This window comes from Sinocyclocheilus anshuiensis, unplaced genomic scaffold (genome assembly GCF_001515605.1).
Source record: "Sinocyclocheilus anshuiensis isolate Anshui unplaced genomic scaffold, SAMN03320099.WGS_v1.1 scaffold783, whole genome shotgun sequence".
Lineage (NCBI taxonomy): Eukaryota > Metazoa > Chordata > Actinopteri > Cypriniformes > Cyprinidae > Sinocyclocheilus > Sinocyclocheilus anshuiensis.
In genome coordinates, this window is record NW_015549592.1 from 137093 (window position 1) to 143135 (window position 6043).

General features: G+C 41.8%; 1 long non-coding RNA gene across 2 annotated transcripts; it reads right to left on the bottom strand.

The window, feature by feature from the left end:
* Positions 1-1947: 1947 nt before the first annotated feature.
* On the bottom strand, positions 1948-5667 carry LOC107658186 (uncharacterized). 2 transcript variants are annotated; one of them, XR_001630767.1, is made up of 3 exons: positions 5376-5665; positions 4699-4772; positions 1948-2019 (listed from the first exon to the last, which is right to left on the bottom strand). It is a non-coding gene; the product is annotated as an uncharacterized LOC107658186 (long non-coding RNA). The 2 variants fall into 2 exon arrangements; XR_001630766.1 differs by having other exon boundaries at positions 1955-2034; positions 5376-5667.
* Between the last annotated feature and the right edge of the window lie 376 nt (positions 5668-6043).

Consider the following 6043-nt stretch of genomic DNA (forward strand, 5'->3'; position numbering starts at 1 on the left):
GCCCACATCTGGCCCATGTGAAATCCATTCGGGCCAGATGTGGGCCGGATCTGGGCCGAAACGGTCTGCTGTCTGGGATACTACTAAAACAAAATAAGATTAATGCGTATGCCTACTGCTGGTTGGCTGCCCACTAGGCATAGGCTCCAGGTCTGCTTCCTTATCGCCAGCTCAAGGCTCGATCTCTTTTTATTTTTTTTGGGCTTGGCGAAAAAATCGAAATGCGTTTTTGCGCCATGTTGACTGGTGTATTTTTAAATCTTCAATGACGGATGCGGACGTGGTGACGTCACGCGACAATTGTTGCTTATTGTCGTTAAGCTTTTTTCCCCTATGATTTTAATGAATATTCAAATTAATAAAATTAGTTTTATTTCTTTTTTGTTACAAAATGTTTATTTATTTATTTTTAACACCGCACCCCCATTTTTTTTTTAGCTCCGAGCCAGGGAGTGCTGCAGCACTTTTTAATGCACAAAAGTATTATATGAAAGGCTCAATCCATAGCGGCACAAAGTAATGAATTATTGTAGGGTATCTTCTGTCATAAAGCTGAAGATTGATATTTTGTTAAAGAATAAGCACTTTGTTTAAAAAAAAAAAACCAATTTATGTTCTATTATATGCGTTTTAAGTACTTTTTGTATGCTGTATAAATATATATCTAGGTAACGAAGATATATTAACAAAAGGGTCTCATCTATTAATTTTGCCTGGGGCCCCCACTTCATCTTGGTTTGCCTCAGGATACAGGTCGCTTTTTAATGGCAAGTGTAAACGGGGCTTCATATATTTGAATCTCTAATCTAGAGATGGGCATTCCAAGCAAAAATAATATTCGAAAATCACTGGGTATTATTCGATTATTGTTCGAAAATCGCACCCCTCCCCCGCAAGCACGCACAAACACCCATAAACAGAGAGGGAGAGGGAGAGAGACAGGATTCATGCTTTCAATCTGTATGATAAACTGTTTAATTCAGAAGATAGGCTACCTTAACTCAAGCCATATAATGATTGTAATGTGCTGAAACATATTAACATAATAAACATAACCGAATGACGGCACTTATTAACATAACAGTCCGTCGATAAGCATAAATCAACTGCTCATAAGGCTTAGACATTTCCATTTAAAAAAATTGAATCCCTAAAGGGGATACGAAATGGGAGGGAAAATATACTTCAATATCTTCTGTCGCAATTATATCGTTGGGTAATTAATTACACTGTATATAAACTGCTGGCATCAGGGAGCCGTTATTAATATGCGGGGCATTGAAATCATTTATGAGCGCGCGCTTGTTTTTTACTTTGACTTTCGAGATTCGCGATCACATAGGAAGCAGCACTCAGCAGTATTACCACACATTTTACAAGATTAGATGTTTGTCAGTGGTGCTCACCCAGCCAACACACCTATGTGGGGCCCATAGGGGTTGCAACTGGGCTGATATCTGGGGCCCACCTGGGCTACCCAACTGGGACCCAGCTAATTTTGTCCTCAGTTTCCATGGTGGCCCCACATGGGTTAGCACAGATGGGCTGATGGTGGGCCCTTGATGGCCTACATGAGCCTGCCTACATGGGTTAGAGATGGGACCCAACTAGGTCTTATGTAGGTCTCTTATGGGCCACAACAGGTATACATATGGGCTAATATATTTGTCTGTTTGGGTTACCTTATTTTACGTTAAACCCCTAAACCCAAACATTACATTAAATCCACTAAAATTGTAAAGGTATTCAATAAACAGAAACCAGTACTTCAAGCTTCTAAGCAAAGTTTATTTGGAAAAATTTAAACATGACTATTTTAACTTGTACATTTACAACTTTATAAAAAACTATCTAAAAAAACAATTAATCAACCACTGTGCCACTTTTTCACAGTTAAAACAGAAGTCTTGTTTTTTTAAAGATTGTATTTCCATGAAAAAATCAAGAATATCTTAAGACTTACCTATCTTGCTCTCCACTACGTCAGGGGTTCCCAAACTTTTCCATTCCACGACCCACCTAGACAAGTATAACCTATTTCACGACCCACCAAAATATTTGAGATAAAAAAAACAATTGACTTTTTTTCTCATTAATAATGCAGACCAATTGAGCCTTTTAATAATGACATTGACTGAGACCCTCACTATTATTACAACTTATGCGCGCCCGCGCTCCAAAACACGCAACGCATCGCGGACTTAATTGCGATTCAAAAATCGCACTAAGGATATTGCAATTCGTAATTAATGTTGGTAGGCTATATCGTGCAGCCCTAGACTGAACTGTGTGAGTGTGTGTGTCATTGAAACGCAAATTTAGCTGCAGCCAAGTGACTTTGTGCGACCCACAAGTGGTTTGTTTTCAAAGTTTGAAAACCCTGTACTACTTCCTCCCCTGTCACCCATTAGCCACTTTGACACTGACTTTCCTGCCTCTTTTCTGGTAATTTGGTATGTAAGATAAAAAAAAAAATTCAAGCTTCCTGTAAAACACAAAGAGCATTAAAGTGAGATTAAATTCCATATTTAAGCCCTTGCAATAAATAAGCAGACATCTCCATTTTTAAATTTTTCAGGAAATAATGGTATCGGATATAATATTCTATCATAAACAAATGGTTTCTTTGTAAACAAGGGCACAGGGCAACATTTAAAGGCATAGCTCACACAAAAATTAAATTGGTCTCTGTAACGAGGTTCTTAGTAAGGAAGGAAGAAGTCGGAGTCAGCGTGACTGAGGCTCGTGGCAATTTATTATGGTTCCCTTGGGAACAGCAAAAACAGGCAGGAGATCAGGCGCTTCAAAATAAACAAAACTTATATCGCACTTCTGCGGTTCTCTAGCCACAGGCCACAGTCTTTCCCCACAAGTCCTCAGTCTGTCTCGTCCCTCTCTCTCTGCTTCCCCTGAGGCTTTTTACAGTCTCTCCAGGCCAATCACTGAAACGAGAAGCAGGTGAATGTCATTTTGCACTTGACCTACTTACTCACCGCTCGTCTCCGACCGCTCTCTCCCACTGCAGACTCCGCTAAACCACGCCCCCCTCACCACATTCCCCCACCGCCCGCTGTCAGTTCACCTCTCTTAACATGACCACAATATTTAATATGTAACAACAAGTTTCTGCTCTGAATGCCGTGATGAGTTTAACTACACTCCCTGTGCCAATCATAGTTCATAGCTCATAAGTGACTATGCCTTTATTCTTTCTATTTAAAACATATTTGAACTATTTCCCCACCATTGATGAGATATCTTGTCAATTAAGAGACAACGCTTCCCCGACGAGTTAGAACACTCATTGTAATGAGGTTCTTTAGTAGGGAAGGAAGAAGTCGGAGTCAGCGTGACTGAGGCTCGGGTAATTTATTAAGCGTCCCGTAGGAACAGCGAATACAAGTAGGCGCCCTGGCGCTGCAAAACAAACAAAACTTATATAGCACTTCTGCGGTTCTCTATGCCCAGGCCACAGTCTCTCCCCCACGAGTCCTCAGTCTGTCTCCCTCTCTCTGTTCCCCCTGAGGCCTTTTACGGTCTCTCCAGGCCAATCACTGAAACGAGAAGCAGGTGAATGTCATTTTGCACTTGACCTACTTACTCACCGCTCGTCTCCGACCGCTCTCTCCCACTGCAGACTCCGCTAAACCACGCCCCCCTCACCACATACCCCCACCGCCCGACTCAGGCCGGGGAGCCATCCGGCCTGCAGCCCCCCCCATTCCTGGAGAGGAAGTCAGCCACCGCCATCTGCGCCCCCGGCCTGTGGATCACCTTGAACTTAAATGGCTGGAGAGCCAGATACCAACGAGTGATCCACGCATTGGTATCCTTCATGCGGTGGAGCCACTGCAGGGGCGCGTGGTCCGAACAGAGAGTGAATTCCCGCCCCAGGAGATAATAACGGGAGGGTGAGAACCGCCCACCGGATCGCCAGGCACTCCTTTTCAATGGTGCTGTACATCGTCTCTCTCTTAGGGAGCTTACGACTGATGTACAGCACCGGCCGCTCCTCCCCCTCTATCTCCTGGGCCAGGACTGCTCCAAGCCCCCTGATTAATGAATATTAATCAGGTTGTGTGCATTCGTTTGAACTGATTTGCTGAAATCAAATCAGCGACAATAATAGGTGAGCTCCAACCAATGAGATTGCCATTTGCACATTAGCTCCGCCCACTACCAGAGAACCCGGCAGTTCTTAAAAGCTGAAGAATTCCAAAGGAATTGCATTATTTTGACAGGAAAACAAAGAATATCATTTACATGTAGCGTGTCAATTCTCTCTCTCTCTCTCTGCGTGTGTGTGAGAAAGTGACGGCGAGTCGTGCGCCTTCACATGCTGCGCATCCATTCAGATGAACTGAAAACAGATGAAACTCTAAAGCGCTCAGTCAGTGTTTTCGGCGAGTGAAAATATATCTGTTCTAAACTTAGACTTATCCTCCAACACTGGCGATTAAAATCTGAAAATTGAAGTTGCATATGCGAGTGATTTACTCGCAATGTAGAGGGTTGGGTATAATGACTCTATATAGTTATATCTCAAGGATTTTATTAGAATACAACCAGAACATATAGGAATTTTATAGGCAGTATTAAAAAAACTGAAAGAAACAAAATGGTGGCCTAAGACTTCTGCACAGTACTGTAAGTGCAAAAATTTTTAATGTTCAGCTAAATGGTCATGTTAGAACATACCACTTGTTTCTGGAAGGTAGGGTCTGCCAATTGCTCCTCCATTGCATCAACATCCGAGACCGTCCGATTACTTTCTGTAAGAAAAAAATGCTTATTAATTAAAAAAATTTAAATTCTAATTTAAGCAAAAACATTTATATAGTCATAACAATTTGTATGATTTATAATAACACCCAAATGCAAACTGATGCAGATTTATATAAGGCAGAAACTCCTGTTTGCATGATAAATATTAAGTATTGTTGTAATATTATTGTATTTTATGTATTGTTAAAAGTACAACAGCCTTATTGTTTACTCTTCAAATCGACATCTGTCCCAGGCTACCTTATTTACACTAGATTAGCTTACACTAGCTTCTCTGCTATATAAGCCATTTGACCTCATCGTTGTAATCTTCCTGTATCGTGAGCACACAGCCCGGTGCCAAACTTTGCAGTTTAAGTATGAGCTTTTTTAGTGTCTTTAACTTTTAGAGGGCGTAGGGAACACAAAGACATACAGCATTATCGTTTAGACATTGGCGCCAGAAATAAGAGGAAAATATGGCGCGAGCTGTGTATGATGTCTAAATTTTAACGTGACAAAAAGCCAAACTATGTTTCGGTTAACATTATGGTTTGTAAACAATGTATTTACATGCTCAACATTTGAAGTTTTCAAATTGTAATTCTTACCTTGGATACACTGATGGCAAACGTCTCCCCTCCTCCCGAAAATTACAGCAAAGCGGTCAGTGAATAATTGCGCCGGCGTGATTCAGCGCATGCCGGGTGGGGGATGGGAAATGCTGAATGAAATCACGCGGGATCTGTCCCATGCAGATCGAGGAGGGGCTGCGTCTCGCGGTAGTTTGATGTCATACGCCGATCGTTCTGTGAAGTGCCGAAGCATCTCGAACAAGAGAGAGGGAGAGGTGGTGGGGGGATGGGATCTCGCGAGAAAGTTGTCAGCACAATTAAAGTGGCTGCATTTTTTTTTTGCTAAATGTCAGTGGAAAATTGTGTACAAATGCAGGAGTGTCGGAATTTTTATATGTTGATTAAGTAATCCAAGTGTCAAAACAAAAACAAAAATCATTTTAAAGACACATATGTGCACTATATATATCCATGTAATCACCCTATATGGGATTAATTATGTTTGCACTTGTATATTTGATAAAACAAATAGGGTCCCATGTGTAGCCCATTTTGAGCCCATGCACAAATTTCCCATTAATTACCCAACTAGGAACCACATGGGGAGCCCACCTGGGTTCACCCAAGTGGGCCCCAGATACGATGCCCATTTTATGCCGTGCCCACTCTGTACCCCTGTAGCCCATGTGAAACCCATTTGGGCC